Consider the following 17,408-nt stretch of genomic DNA (forward strand, 5'->3'; position numbering starts at 1 on the left):
ACTTGAGTAGTTGCCTGCCCTTTCAAAGAGGACGAGGACCCTTCTTCATTGACTAGAAGATTGATGTAGATTTTTTACTAAAATGAAAAAAGTAAAATTAGTGTCATTGAATTTTTTTTATTAATTTGTTTTTTTTCCTTTGCTCTATTTTCATTTAAAGTAATATATATATATATATATATATATATATATATATATATATATATATATATATATATATATAAATATTTTACCTTTGATAAATAAAAGAGAATAATTAAGGTAAGATAGTAATATTTATATTCCTTTTTCATAAAGATATAAAATGTTTTTAAGTAATTTAGTAATTTTTTTCATTTGGGTGTTTTCAACTTCTTAGAAATTATTTTTCTTTAAATTTCATATTTTGACTTTTCTAAATTCAATTTTCCAAAAAAAGAAAAAGAAAATATAGCCTTATATTTTGTGGGATGGGATGTATTTTTATTTATTTATTTATTTATTTTTGGTCCTTTCTTTCTTATGAATGTCACAAATACAAATGGAAAATTATGATACCAATTAATTTTAATTTCTAAATAAATAAAGTCAATCCATTCTATTTTCTATATATATAATAATAATAATAATAAACCTTCAAATATATGTAAAATACACATGCATGATATTTCAAATAATTTTGGCATTAATATGGGATTATTCAAATTAGAATTCATTTGACAGTGATTCTAAGAGATATTTTTAATCTTAAAAGTGTTTTTGAAAGATAAAATCTAGAAAACACCTTTAAAATTTTGAAAAATTACTTATATTATTAAAAAATCACTTGTACTATTTTATGGAGAAACACTATAGGTGATTCTTCTAAAAATACTTTTATTAACAACACTTCCAAGTAAAAGTATACTCTAAATATTATAAATAAATATCTCTAATTTTATAAATATTTTCCTATCATATGTTGTTTCTTTAGAATGATAATAACTTACCTAATCATATATAATGTATATTATACAAAATTTCTTGAAAAATACTTTGAAAAATCCAATATTTATCACATTGATATAAATGCAAGTCTTCCACACTATATATAGGTGTAGCTGCCGAGAAATCACCAAGCAATTATATATACAAATAACAAGTGACACTTTTCCTCTTTGGTTTTTTTCCCCATCTAGAAAGTATAATGATAAAATTCAAGTAACTATCATGACATTTAAGTTATGTTTGATTCTCGGAAAGAATTATAGAAAGAAAAAAGATATGTTAAGGAAAATGACTTTCTCATGTTTGGTTGTCCTATAAAAATATTAAAGAAAATAAAATGTGATTAAAATTAATTACTTAAAAACTCATGTATTTTCAAATTATTTAATTTTTATATTGTTAAGTTAAAATAAGTGAAATGAGTTTGAAGTAGCAGACAAAAATAATTTATTAACTTTAAATCTATATTAATTTTCTTTCAATTTTTCTTTTCTTCTTTTTTCTTTTCCTTATAGTTTTTCTCAAATTTTCCATGAACCAAACAAAACTTTAGAAAATAAAGAAGAAAATAAATGAAATTTCTCACATTCAAGGAAGGATAAATTTTACTAGTATTAAAACCTTGATGACAAATGATGAAGATCATAGATTCATATATATATAGTTGTAAACTAGTGGAGAGATTTTTTTTTCCTAGGACTAATGATATGTTTGGTTGAAAGAAAGCATCAAGGAAAAGAAAAAGATTACAAAAAAGAAAAAAAAGAAAAAAAAAAGGATGTTTTTATTTGATTTACTATGAAAAATTAAAAAGAAAATGAAATACAACTAAAATTAGTTAAAATTTATATATTTCCAAATTATATAATTCTCAAATAAAGATAAAAAAAAGTTTTAAAAAATATATAAAAATGCTTTATTAATTTTATTTTTTCTTTATTATTCTATTAGGTGTTTTTCCTCGAAATTTGTAAGAATCAACAATAACATAGAAGTCTAGTTGTGATCATTCGAGGAAGTGATGCAATTGACTAAGTAGCTTTTAAGGAAAATAGGTAAGGAAGCTTCTATTTGAGAAATTTGACCATGATTGATTGTCAGTTTGAGATCATTCTTATTTCTATTTATAAATAAAATTATTTATGATATAATATAGTAATTGTATATTATCAATTGGGGTTTTATAAACGGAGTTGTACACTTCATTCTAATGATTCAACTAAGTCAACCATAAATTATTTGGTAATATTAATTTGGATCCCCAAAAATAAAATGGATCTAATTGTAATTCATGCTCCAAATTGTTGATGATGATCCATCGAGGAAGAGAATGGGGGACATCCTAGTGTATTAAATCTATGAAAATGAAAATGAATAAATATAGTTAAAAAAACCTCAAATATAAAATATTTAAGAGAAAAAACATTTGAAGTTATTACCCTTGTTTAATGTGATGAGTAAATGACTTAAACAATATATTTCATGTTATTATGTAGTTTGAAGAAATAAGTAAAATGAGTGTGAAGAAGCATGTAAAAATAATTTATTTAATTTTAACCATTTTTTTCCTTCTATTTTTCTCTCTATTTTCTTTATCTTGCATTTTCTCTCAAAATTTTGTCTATAAGTGATTTTTTTAATAATAAAAGTGATTTTTTTATATTTTTAAAAGCGTTTCATAAATTTTTCCAAACACCTATTTTTTTTTTTTTTTAAAAAAAAAACACTTTTTACGATAAAAAATATTTTCTAAAATCACTACTAAATAGAATCTAAATAATTTTATAATATAAAAGTTTCTAACTAATTTTTAATTATATTAAATTTTCTTTTTCATTTTATATGGTAAACCAAATATATGAAAATCATTTTCTCTTATTCAATAAAAAAAATATTATGTTGATTAGGAAAGGGGTATCAAGATAAAAATAAGTTTTAAAAAATATATAAAAATGCTTTATTAATTTTATTTTTTTTCTTTAATTTCCTATTAGGTGTTTTTCCTCGAAATTTGTAAGAATCAACAATAACATAGAAGTCTAGCTATGATCATTCGAGGAAGTGATGCAATTGACTAAGTAGTTTTTAAGGAAAATATGCAAGGAAACTTTTCTTTGAGAAATTTGACCACGATTGATTGACAGTTTCAGATCACTCTTATTTCTATTTATAAATAAAATTATTTATGATATAATATAGTAATTGTATATTATCAATTGGGGTTTTATAAACAGAGTTGTATACTTCATTCTAATGATTCAACTAAGTCAACCATAAATTATTTGATAATATTAATTTGGATCCCCAAAAATAAAATGGATCTAATTGCAATTCATTGAGGGAGAGAATGGGGGACATCCTAGTGTATTAAATCTATGAAAATGAAAATGAAAATGAATAAATATAGTTAAAAAAAACCTCAAATATAAAATATTTATGAGAAAAAACATTTGAGGCTATTACCCTTGTTTAATGTGACGAGTAAATGACTTGTACAATATATTTCATGTTATTATGTAGTTTGAAGAAATAAGTAAAATGAGTTTGAAGAAGCATGTAAACATAATTTATTTAATTTTAACCATTTTTTTCTCTATTTTCTTTATCTTGCATTTTCTCTCAAATTTTCATCTATAAGTGATTTTTAAATAATAAAAGTGATTTTTTTTTTATATTTTTAAAAGTGCTTCATAAATTTTTTTCAAACACCTAATTTTTTTTTTTAAAAAAACACTTTTTACGATAAAAAAATAATTTTTCTAAAATCACTACTAAACATAATTTAAATAAATTTATAATATAAAAGTTTCTAACTAATTTTTAATTATATTAAATTTACTTTTTCATTTTATATGGTAAACCAAATATAAGAAAATCATTTTCTCTTATTCAATAAAAAAATATTATGTTGATTAGGAATGGGGTATGAAATATTGGATTACCATATTTGATTCCTCATAACATATAAATTTTTAATTTTCTAAGATATAAAATCCCTTAGATTTGAAAAAAAAATCTCATAGAATCTTCATTTCCCATTTAAAACGAATTAAGATGAAAAAAAAAGGGTGAGTGATTTAGATTAATTCTTAAGTAGCTCCCAATATTTACCATACTAACATTTTAAATTCCGAAATTGAACCAAAAGTTGAATGAAAATTTCATATCCATTGCATTTTGTATAAATACTTTAAAAAAGATTCCTAAAAGCAAAAAATACAAATAAATGTAGAAGAATTTGATTTATCATCTATGATAACTTATATTAGATAAGAAAGAAAATTCTTAATGTTATATAAGGATAGGTCTCTCTTAATATTATAGACACATTTTAAAAGCGTAAGAGCCCCTTTGAGCTGAGAACGGATAATATTTACATAGTTGGGAGTAGGTCGTTATAAAATAGTATTAAAGTCGATTGATCTTGGATCTCGGTATGAAGGTTTGTTTGATCCCATGAAGGGTGTCTATTTGTTTGACCCTATAATCTCATGAGACACCTTCTTAACAATTGTAAACACGTTTTTAAGTCATGAAGACTTATTTGGGTTCGGATTAGATAATATCTACATGATTGGAAGCAGACTACTACATTATCAACTTCTATATATATATATATATATATATATATATATATATATAAAATAAAATTTAATTAAATTTAAACAACTTTAAATTAGAAAAAGAAGGTTTTACAATAAATAATAATATTGCGCTTTTTGTTGTATAGTATTAATCTATCAAAACCGTACGAAAAGAGGTTATTAATGTTTAATAATATATAAACCAACTTCACGTATAGGGTAAAAAAAAAATTGCTTAAAAGAAATAATATTATCCTAATATCTATATTAAACTTTTTTCTTAATTCAAATTTTTTTAAGACAAGATTATCCAAATGCATTCAAAGATGTTTGGCATTTTTCTTAGGGATTTAGTATAAGGTATATAAGTATTTTAATTCATTTAAATGACATGCTTTGATGTGATTAGTGTAATATTGCTTACAAAATACTTTGACAAATCCAATATTATTTGTTACATTACTATAAGTAAAAGTCTTCCTCTAGATATATAGCGTTGTAGTTACCAAGAAATTACGAGGGAATTGTATCTACAAATATCAACACAAGCTTGAAAGGTCCAACGAGACTTTTCCTCTTATCTTTTTCTTATCCAGGATGGATGAATGATCAAATCCAAATAGCTACCCTGAAGAATAGTTTCCAAGGAAAATGTGCATGAAAACTTCTATTAGATGGATTTCACCCCCAAGAGAATGTGTAGACCTTTTTTTTTTTTTTTTTTTTTTTTCTATTTTTGAAATTTTAGTGAATTAAATTTATAGAAATGACAAATAAAATCACTTTTTCTTTCCTTAAATTTTTTCTCTCTATTTTCTTTTCCTCGCATTTTCCCTCAAATTTTATAGGAACCAAATGAAGCCTTAGGTTATGTTTGGTTATTGGAAAGTATTAAAGAAAGAAAAAAGAAAAATTATTTTATTATATTTGGTTGTATAAAAAATTCTAAAGAAAATTAAGTATAATTAGAATTAGTTAAAAACTTATACATTTTGTAATTATTTTATCTTTATAACGACGAGTTAAAATAAATTTAAAGTAATAAATAAAAATAATTTATCAACTTTAATTTTATCTTTATTTTCTTTCACTTTTTATTTCTTTTTACTTTTCTTCTCTATTTTTTCTCCCTTATATTTTCCCTCAATTTTTTCCGGAACCTCCCTCAAATTTTTCAGAACCAAACATAGATTAAACTTTCTAGATGATCGGATGTCAAGGTCATAACTAAAAATAAAAATCTTAGATACGAAGAATATTTAATTGTATATAAACAAAGAAGCTTCCACAAATTTTATTGTATCACAACTATCAAAAACTCAAGCAAAAAAAGAAAAAAAGCTGATTAATTCAAAAGTTCGATCAAGAACTTTTCCACCTATAAGAACTCAATATCCAAACAGGCCGCCCTTAATTGGCTCAATGTTTAAACTGGGCCTCAGTTGGCTCCCATGCATACATGGCAGTATGTATTAAACCCAGCACAACCCATATCCCTTCTCATGCATTGGGAAAACATATTAAGGAAAATTCGAAGGAAAAATGGCAAAAAAACATTTCTGTAAAATTGTTCAACAATGATGATGCACTCCAAGAGGAGCTTTCTCGATCTGATTAGGGCCCAAGTTGGGCTAAAAGCAAAGGGGCATATAGAAGGAAAACTCCCTATCAAAGCTACCAGAGTGCTCATTGGAGTAAATATTGGCCTTTGCTCTTCTGGCTGTGCTTTATCTTGTTTTAGACTTCCTACATGGCCTTTAAAGAAATTAATGGATGCGTCTAATGCCAACTTTTGGTAGGGTCATTTACGAGATGAGCCAAAGATGAAAAGCAAAGTGGGGTACTACAACACCAAAGAAAAGATAAGAGTCTCATCATGATGAGAAGGCTCGGATGAGAGTCTCATCATGATAAGAGAGTTTTTTATGAGGAATCCTATTGAGCCTATGAATAAGTTATTCCCCTCTTCTGTGAAGCACCAAGGAAAAGAAAAGATAGTTTTGTTTTATGAGTGTTATCTCCTCTCTTTCTTGTATCTTGTATGAGGCTCATGAGTTGTGGGTATACCCAATTGACATGTCTTGACTATTGGAAGACACGTTCAGAGATCCTTGGCCTTTTTCTTGGGGACTTGGTATGAGGTATGTAAGTGTTTTTTATTTGTTTAAATTACATGCTTAGATGTGAATGGTCGGTCGAAAGTGCTTTGACATTACACTTTTCTTGTATGCAAAAGTATCTTTAAACTTCCAACATGGGTATGAGAGCCACATTGCTATCTAAAATTTGTTCCTCATATTTTGTCTTCGATGCGAATTAGTTTTTCTATTTCTTTTTTTTTCATTTTGAAAGTAAAATGTAGAATTAGACAAAAATGGTATAAAACTCTCATCATAAGCCTTTTTTATTATTATTTTAAAGATAACATTTATAATTTTTTGATAAAGTGAGAGATATTTTTAAGTTTTCAAGTAAATTGAAAAAACAATTAATATCCGTTTGGAGGAGAGGGGGAGTAGGTGGGACGTTTTTGTCTTAACAATTTGTGCCAAAGTGACACATTTCATTAGAAAATTTACCCTATGTGTTGAAGCCTTCGAGTCACCGGGGCTACCGCAGTTGCCAGATGGATGCGTCTTTTCAACTGAAGATGATACCTGCTTTAATCAACCTACAAAAGATGTCCGGACAAGGAGTCCGGACACATCATCCGATGGTTTTGTTAGCCGTCTCTCTGATACTCAATCTCTCCTCTTTACTGAGTAAGAAAGCTTACCTTCTCTCATTGTATGAGGGTTCCCTTTATAGTGTCAGAAGCTCTATCCCCTTTAATGGTGGAAAGACTTTTTGGCTTGTTATGATGGCGTTGAGGTGGTGACAGAGCTATCATTGTCTTGCAGGCAGCTGTCAGAAATCGTGGGAGGGATGACTTGCCATCATTCATGTCCTTTTACTCTGCAGGCGGTGGGGTGTAGGCTGTGACAGGTTGCCTGAAATAACTCAGGATAGTCTCGTCTAGAGTGTTTCTGGCAGTGTAGATAAGGATGGCCCGCGTTTCGAGGCCAAGACTTTTGGTTGAGTCGCTAGCACTGGGTTCGGACAATATGTCTGGACAAAGGAGGGGGTCATCCGGATGACGGGTTTGAGAGTGCCGTATGCTCCCTTGAGGGAATCCGGACAGAGAGTTGATGTGCCACGTGTCCCATGGAGGAATGCTCTGTGGGGTTGCCACGTGTGCGTTTGGGGGTAGTCCCTACACTATGGCCCTTCGAAAATTTTTGCAAGATTTATTTGTGCTTTATTTTAATTTTTGATAGTTTTTAATTATTAAGTTAGTTATTTTTCAATTTTGGAGAGCATGTATATTATAGAAAAATTTAGGGAGAATTATGTTTTGGGGGTAGGTGGGCCCCCAAATTAACAAAAGGTCCATGTAACTCTTCAAATTGAGCCCAAGACCCAATGAAAGTATGGAAATTGAGTTGAAGGATATAATTCCTCAGTATTTCCAAAAATGCCCTTTGTTGATTTTGAGAAAAAAAAAAATATTTTTGAAAAATACTTTTATTTAATTTAATATTTTTTATTTAATTTAATATTTTTTATTTAATTTAATATTTTTTAAAAATACTTTTATGTAATTTAATATTTTTTAAAATACTTTTATTTAATTTAATATTTTTTAAAAATAAATTTATTTAATTTAATATTTTTTAAAAATAAATTTATTTCATTTAATATTTAAAAAAATATTTAATTTAATATTTTTTTTAAATACTTTAATTTAATTTAATATTTTTGAAAAAAATAATTTTAATTTAATATTTTTGAAAAAAAAAATTATTTAATTTAATATTTTTGAAAACTACTTTTATTTAATTTAGTATTTTTGAAAAAAAAATTATTGAAAAAAAATTATTTAACTTAATTTTATAAAATATTTTATATGTGTTCTTAAAGGGTATATTTGTCCGTTACTATTTCATATCCTTCAACTCAATTTGAAGAGTTATATGGACCTTTTATTAATTTAGGGGCCCATCTACCCCCAAAAGATAATTCTCCCAAAAATTTATCGGAGGATATTCTAGATTGATGTATGTGAATTATATATATATATATATATATATATATATATATATATATTCATGCAAAATTTAAAGGGTATTGTAATAAATGCAATAATTTAGCATAAAAAAATTAAATAAAAAATGTGGGAATTAACTTTAAAAATATTTTCTATGACATTAATTATTTGGAACTCAACCAAAATTAGTAAAAGATTTAAGTGATGCAAGAAATGATCAAGATAGCTTGGTTCTTTTTTGTATCTTACTACTAATTAATTTATTAATTTTTTCTAAGATTTGCATGATAAAATTAAGTATGTCAGGAAAATTAATGTTGCATTTTTACGCATTGTCCAGACTAATAGCCTCCAAAAACATAACCTCGACAAGGGAGAGATATTGAATGGTCATAATTACAATATATGACATCTCCAAGATTCAATATTTTCTAGATGAGTTAAAAGGTTTTAAAAAGCTTACCAATCAATGATTGAACCTGAGCATAAAAAAACTATTCTACACAACTTTGATATGGAAGCTTACCAAAATTGGCAAAAGAAAAAGATCGTTGTGTGTGCCTTACCATGCTAAGCATAATCAAAGGTATCAAATTGTGTGGACCGCTGTTAATAATAAATTTGGTGGAACCTCTACTACCATATTGTGTGCATTGATCTTTAAAGTTGACACTTTAAGATGTGCTCAAATCAAATTAAGAAGCATTTTCTTATAAAGATATCAACTATATAATCTACAAATTGAAAGCAACTAGAAACAATTTCATCAATGAGCAATAGGTCCAAGCTAGCATTTGTTTTCTACCTAACTTGTAGGAGCATAAGAAAATCTATTTGTACATACAATGAGAACAGTAAAATGTTCAATGGCTTGTTTTATCATTTGGAACTTGAAGTTGAGTGCTTAGAAATTGCTAAGGCTCATAGCTCCATCTATATAGCGAAGGGAAGTTCACACGAGGGCTTCAACTCTAGGTGTAATAACTTCAAAAAAGCTACCTAAAGGAGAAAGATTAATGATGAATCTGAGTCTAATAAGACTAAAACCACCAAGCATAAATGAAGCAATTGTGATGGAAGAATCACAAAACCAGCAAAGCATGCTTCAACCATTGTAAGGAAGTAAATATGCTTGCGAAGAAGTATTGGAGGCCTACATGCTTAACCAATCAATTGCCCGATTGAAATGGAAAAGTCATCACGACTTATTGCCAATTAAAGCACACAATGGGGGCACTTTTGATTTACCTTCTAGTCGATTGCCCAAGGACCCTTAGCCTCTAATTGAACTCATTTTGCAAAATTTTGCACTTATACCTAAAGCTCAAATACATAAATCAAAGGTTGTTTTCATGTGAAAAACACTTCACCCAACTTTCGAAAAGATTTAAAAACAATTTAATTTTAATTGGACAAGATTTGGAGTGTTAGATGTTTTAATGAAGAAGTGCATACAATCCTAATTTAGTACTCCCAAATCTTATAATAAAAATCCTAAAAATTAATTTTGACAAGCCTTCCCTTTGATTCTTCTTCTTCTTGATTTCCTTTTTGACTTCATATAACTTCTTTTTAAAGGATCAAAGAAAATTTTCTTACTTATCAAAATTGAAATAATATGTTAAATCATATATTTGATTTGTTATCATCAAAACAAGAGATTAACCAAACTTTCATCTAACATTTATAAGAACTTTGTTTGGGAGTTTGTTAACCTTCTACCAAGGTGAAAGATAATTAGGAATGAGTTGGTTTTTAAGGTCAAACACAAGGTAGATATTTCAATTGAGAGGTATGAGGCATGCCTTGTGGCAAAAGGATATACCTACAGAGAGGATGTAAACTATGAGCAAAACTTCTCACCAGTTGTGAGGTTTGATTCAATGGATCTCATTCTAGAAATTTTCACACATTTGGATTTGAACTTACAGCAAAAGGATGTAAAATTGCATTTCTCAAAGATGAAGAACTAGCTGAAGAGATTTATATGGTTCAGCTGATTGGTTTCATGACGAGGGGATATAAGTAAAAAAGTTGCAAGCGCCAAAAGTTCATTTATGGCTTAAAAAACTTATATAGACAATGATGAAATAGATTTTATCAAGCCATTATCACTGATAGGTTTGCGATGGTGAAAGAAGACCCTTGAATGTAAGTTAAATGGTCCAAGATCCTCATCTTTCATTTATATGTTGACAACATTTTGTGGCTAGAAGCAAGAAGGAGATGATTGTTGCCACCAAAGGGTAGCTATCCTCCACTTTTCAGATGAAAGATATGAATGAAGCAAATTATATGCTCAAAGTTATGATCTTAAGGAATAGTTCAAGAAGGCCTCTCAGTTCATTTCAAGAGACTTACATCAACAAGATTATTGAACAGTTCTAAATGCAATGCTACAAACCCATTGATACTTTTGTTGATAGAGGGAAGACCTTAAGCCTAACTATATGTCCTAAGATTTTAGAAAAAAGAAAAAAATAAAAGAAATTATGACTCAAATTCCTTATGGTAGAACGCACCATTGGCAACTTGATGTATGTTACGATATGTACCTGTCTTAATATCTATTGCATAGTTGGGTTAATTAGTAGGTTACACTCAAGATCTTGGCTTTGTTCCTTGGAAAATAATGAAGCAAATACTTTGATATCTTAGAGACATAGTGGATTGCACACTATGTTATTAGGGGTTTGATTTGTGCTTGGTTGGTTGTAGTAATGTTGATTAGGCTAGCTAGTAATTTAGGTGAGTGCAAATTGACATTTGGTTGTGCTTTTTTGCCTAATGATGCCATGTCTTAGAGCAATAAAAACCAATCCTTTATGACATTGTCCACCTTGAATTTAGAGTATATTACTTGTTTAGCTATTGTTCAGAGGGGTGTTTTGTTGAGAAGGTTCTTTCATAAGCTTGACATTGTTACATGCACTTTTGAGCTAATTATGATATATTGTGATAGCTTGATGGCTTACCTAAAAGAAGGTTCCCACGTATTATGGTTGAACTAAACACATTGATATCTAACATCATTTTATAGGAGACATGGTTACACATGAGGAAGAATTCCTGGAGCACATATCAAACCACATCGTTGCAGATCCACTGACTATGTCAATACACAAAGATGTTTATTAGACTTATGTTAGGAGTATAAAATTATGTAGATTGCAATTTCATATCAAATTATCTAGTTGACTGTTGTTCTTAAACATTCATTTATTAATGGGATATTATATTTATTCATTGCTCAATCTTATGTGATTGAGATACAATTACATTTTTATTGGCTCACACATAACTTCACCATGTGTTTTGTATCATAAGTAAAAAGATATGCTAACATGTAGAGTCCGACTTATTCACAAGAGCCATTACCTTTGGCACTATATATGGAGAACAAAGATGAGACACAATAGATCCCATGCACATAGATAGAATGCTTGGATCTAGGGATGACAACGAGGCGGGTTTGGGATAGTCCCAACCCCGTCCCATTTATTTAAAACAATTTGCATTTCTGTCTCATTTAAAAAATTAAATTTCTCATACCCGTCCCGCCTCGTCTCATTTAAACTTTTTTTTAAATTATTTTTAAAATTTTTAATTACATTAAAATAAGTATATTTTATAAATAATTAAATTATTATATTTTATAACTTATTTGATTAAAAATTATTATTTTATTATCTGTATATTAAAAATAGTAAAATAAAAATTAATTTAATTTAATTTTAAAAAGTAATTTAATATATAATCGGGGTGGGGTGGGGCAATACCCAAACCCGTTCTGAACCCATCCTGGGTTTTAAAAAAATTCTCAAACCTATTTTAAACCCATTTAGTTAAAATTCAAACTCGTCTCATTAGGGACGGGGTGGGGCGGGTACCTGAAAAAACCCGCCCCATTGCCATCCTTACTTGGATCATTATATTTTATATATCACTATGGATAGCTCTATATGAGGTTTATGATTATGATGATGGAAACTAAGAATGGAGAGACCTATAATCCATACTTAGCATGTGTATAAGCTCTCAATACAACACTCGGATCAACAAGCATACAAAGCACTCAAGTCAATCATTTGATGTTATAAGACTAAGATTCATATGATGTTTGGAGATATGATACACTCATTTTGGAGAGCTCCACCTTAGCATATATTTCACATATATTATGTGTACTTCACGACTATATGAGAAAATAAGTGAATGATCCATGTACCTCATTGTGTGAGTTCTTATGGATCTTTATAATCACTTTTTATGCCTTTTGTGTCCCTCAACTATGTGATCACGAGCGAGCCAAAGGTTTGGTGTATGCTACTTTAATATGTTGCCTATACTTGGTCATGATTTGGTGCGACCTAAGGGGATAATACTAGGAATGCAACTAGACTAAAGTTGAATGCATGTAAAGGCAAATGGAAGACTATTTAGTGTTACATCCAAGTCTTATACTCATTGTTGGTCATTTATGTTGCAAACTTGGTTTTGCAATATAACTATGAGGAGACTATTGGAAGCATGACTCTAAAATATTTTCGAGAGGGATTGGATATGCTTAATTTGATGTAGCTAAATGGGTCTAAGGCATATTCAGGCATTTTTTATTGAACTAAATATGTCTATGCATGGCAGATTTGATAAAGTACTCCTAATTTTCCTTTATGTGCTTGGTGGTCACATGATTTATTAGTCGATATGGACCAAGATGACGAAGAGATTAATGGGAAATAGTTGCACATCTACCTTCATGCTCACTATGGGCAAGTAGGAAATGGACTTCATTTTCTTGTGAGAGTTTCCCAAAGTGGGCAAATCCACCAATTTGCCAGCCCTCTTATAAGATGGTCATCAGATGGAGTCCCTCTGATGACAAGGCTGTCGGATAAGAGCCCCATCATGATAACTATCTGATATGGGACTCCATTCAATTGAGCTTGCAAAAGTCTATTCCTCTCCCCTTTCAAGAGCACTAGTGAAAAAAAAACGGTACTCTTATTGTCTCCCTCTCTCTCTTGCATTCTATATAAAGCTTCTGAGTTGTGGGCATCTGTGGTTATTCTAATCTTTCACTACTGCGGCATAATTGTCTGTAGTATTGGAAGGCATATTCAGAGATCCTCAACCTTTTTCTTGTAGACTTCGTATCAAATATATATGTAGTGGTTTGATGTTGTACTTTTCTCGTAAATAGGAGTTTTTGTAAATTACCAACAACTTTAAATCATACAAAAAGCAAACCAAGGATTGCAGTTGGCAACTGGGCCATAGAGCTTCATTGAAAAGGCTTTGAAAGCAAACTAGGGGTTCTTGAACTTGAATGCAAAGCATAACGTTATATAATGAAAAAACTTGGTGATGGATGGTAGCTAGATGGAGATCATGGAGCTGGGCATCGAAGTGCAGCGCCTTTAGGATTCTAGACCTCTACTTTCTAGGCTGCCAAATGTCTGAAACATGGCGATCATGTTGAATATGTGTCCTGCATGCTTGAAATGAAAGGCAAATGGTACGATATCTAAGTGATAAGAAATCAGGTGAAAGTACTCCAATAGATCAATGGAAGGATCCTATCTACGTCGTATCAAATATTGACAGAAAGAGAGTGTAGTGCAAGATGATGAGGAACTATATTTGGAATAAGGGAGTACTATGAGATCAAACACTTGACGTGGGAGATGTTGTAGGAAGACAATTTCATTGAAGAACTTCACCAGTTGGAGATTATCCAACTTTCTCCTAATGCAAGGTTGAATCAGATACAATTAACCCGCTTGTCACACTCATCACTCACCTCTTTGCTTTTCAACTTGACGTAGAGAGATTTGTCGGTCACTTTCTGGGAATGTTGAACATCTTTTGATCAGCAAATGGAGAGGAACTGGAGGAACATTTGAAGAACAAGAAATGATACCACATTCATAATATGAGCCAACTTACTTGAATAATGCCATAAATACTACTTCAAATTAATCAATTCTGCAGAAACCTTTGTGAATTTTTGAGAGCTTGAGCATGCAGCACGCAGATTTCATACATCACGACAATCAAGAAATGCACCCATGCACTTGTTTCAACTGATCAGTATCCACTATTCATCAACCTAACTCAAATATATTATTACTGTTTCATATATACTTTGTGTAACTTCAGTCTTATATGATGCAGCACTCTCCGTAATCCCATGTTTTATGGCTGTCGGCCTAGTGGGTTATCTTTGTGTTCACTTCATCCTAATCTCCAAGGTGTTGTCAACATCCCTGAGAAGAAAAATTAGGAACAAACATAATCATAAAGATATTCAAGTTTGAGTGCTTTTTCTCAATAGCACATAAATAATTTGGTGGGTCTGGCTTCATTCATTCTTTCCATGAACTTGAACATGATTAGGCTGAGACCCAATACTAATAATGGGGTGCCCAATTTTCAGACAAGTTGGTTGAGTGGAACAACATCCATGTTCGCCCAGATTTGGCACTCCCAATACAAATCAACAATGGTTGACTCATCCATATCAACTCTCAGTTGGCCCTACCAATGCTATTAAACAGTACAGTTTAAGGATGTAACATGGCCTACTGCAACTGATCCATTTGACCTAATCACATGATCTTATATGACAGCATTCTTCCAACCTCGAGATGTCATTTCATGGCGCAGATTCGAACAGGAAGATTTGTGTTTGGACAACCTAAATTCACCCCGTTTACACGTTACTGTCAATAATGCAATCAGAGTTGTGAACAAAAACTTGCTCCTTTCAGGTTCATATGGTTGGAAATCTGGGAGCCAAGGGAGGCTTGTATTGAAGCGTGGTGCACAACCCCAAGAAGAGATTAGTGAAAATGAGGCATCACTCCTGACTGCAGCATCAAGCAACTTAACTAAACCATGTTAAGTATCTTGCCTAATTACGAAACCAAGCATATCTTGGCTCCTCACACTGATATATACAGTTGCGATGGAAATCACAATGTGAGGAGAGTGTGACAGTTAAGCCATCAGTCAACCTAAAGGCTTAAGCAATTAGGTAATAGTTAATATCGGCCTTGTTTGAGATAACTTCCGATTTCTTACATTAGCTGAAAGTTGAAGTTAAGTAAGAGTCATAATTCTTAAAAGGGAAAAAATAACTTCGTACATAAGTCGAAATATAATAGATTGAGCTTATAAAAGAGCTTATAAAAAAGTCTTTTAACTTGTCAAAAGTCAATCCAAACAAGACTATCGTATGCTAGATTAACACCTTCAATATCGTGTGCGGCCCTCCATATGGCGTGTGATTTCATGCTTGCACTATAACAAATAAGACATATTGTTAACACCTCCATAATGTGTGTGACTTCATGTTTGGACCATAACAAGTAATAGGTAGCATTGTATACTAGATTGACATCCTCCATATCATGTTTGGATCCATGCTTGCACACTCAGGAATAAGCCGTTTGCCACAAATATTTTTGGGACAAAAAGTTGGTTTTCCTCAACTTAAAAATCTTGAAGGAGAAGCTGATAGCTAGAAGCATCAATGATAGAAGCTAGAGCTGTCATCAAGTGACACAAACTATGATGTTCATTCTTGTTACTAATAATAGCAAAACCTCTCTATGACACTAATCTTGGAGACAACTTGGTCTCTTGCAAGGCAAGTTAAACACTTGAGCAACTGTTACCAAATGACAAACTGAACTGCAAAATTTACTTAAATGCTTAGTCTTTTTAAAGAGTGGCATCACCCCCATTGTCAATTCTCAAGAATTTTGTAGCAAAATTTTTACCTACTGCTATCTTTTTCAACCAGTTGGCACTACTTGTCCTCATTCATTAACCCATTTTTCCCTGCCAAAAAGGGCCGGATTTTTCAGTTGGAATTTGCTTTTGAATTGAATCTGCTACCCCATTCAAAAAACTGAATTTTTTTTCAGGGTGGCAACCAACTTCTTGGTAATCAAAGGGACAGCATAACAGGTAAGAAAGTGATTGAGCATCCCACAGGTGCATCCATCCAATACTCTTTGCTTATAGTGGAGAAAAAGGCGAACTATGATTCCTAGATCGGGATAGGTTGAGAATTGCTAGTAAGAGCCCAAAGACAGCTTTAGCTCCAAGTACTTTCCAATTGCCCCAAGTACTTCTAAAGTGTTTTTAGCACAACTTACTTAAAACTGGTCTCAGATAAAAGAGAAGAAGAAAAAAAACAAAGCTGCCATGCGCAGTAAGATTATTCCCAGGGAAAGAGAATCAGATTTCCTTGAAACCAAACAGACCCAGTAAGGGTAGAGAAGGGAATTTCCTTGCCAAAAACTAAACAGAAAGAAACAAAAGCAGAAGTGTGCAGCAGACTCAACCACCAATGAGGAAACAGCTTTGGGTCTCACCCCATGGAGCAGTGCCCATACGTGTCAAATAACCATAACATGACGGCTCATGCTTATCCACTCACTTTTGCCAGGTTGTTGTTTTACCTTTTGTTACGAACTCCTAGGCCACAGTTTGATATTTTATAATAATTAATAAGAATTGGAAATGAAATGAAATGAAATGCAGGGAAATGATACCACAACAGCCACACACAGAGACACCCACTCTGACTCACACACATTCACAAGCCCACAGAGCCCTAAAGATTCCTGCGTCGTGCACTTTTGTCATACGTGTGGCATCACATCTACTTTTAGATCTGTGCATGTCCTTTCCTGTCAAAGCCTAAGAGCAGAGAGAGAGAGAGAGAGAGAGAGAGGAGAGGTAAAATAAAGGCAAGG

The sequence above is a fragment of the Vitis riparia genome, chromosome 13, assembly GCF_004353265.1.
Source record: "Vitis riparia cultivar Riparia Gloire de Montpellier isolate 1030 chromosome 13, EGFV_Vit.rip_1.0, whole genome shotgun sequence".
NCBI lineage: Eukaryota > Viridiplantae > Streptophyta > Magnoliopsida > Vitales > Vitaceae > Vitis > Vitis riparia.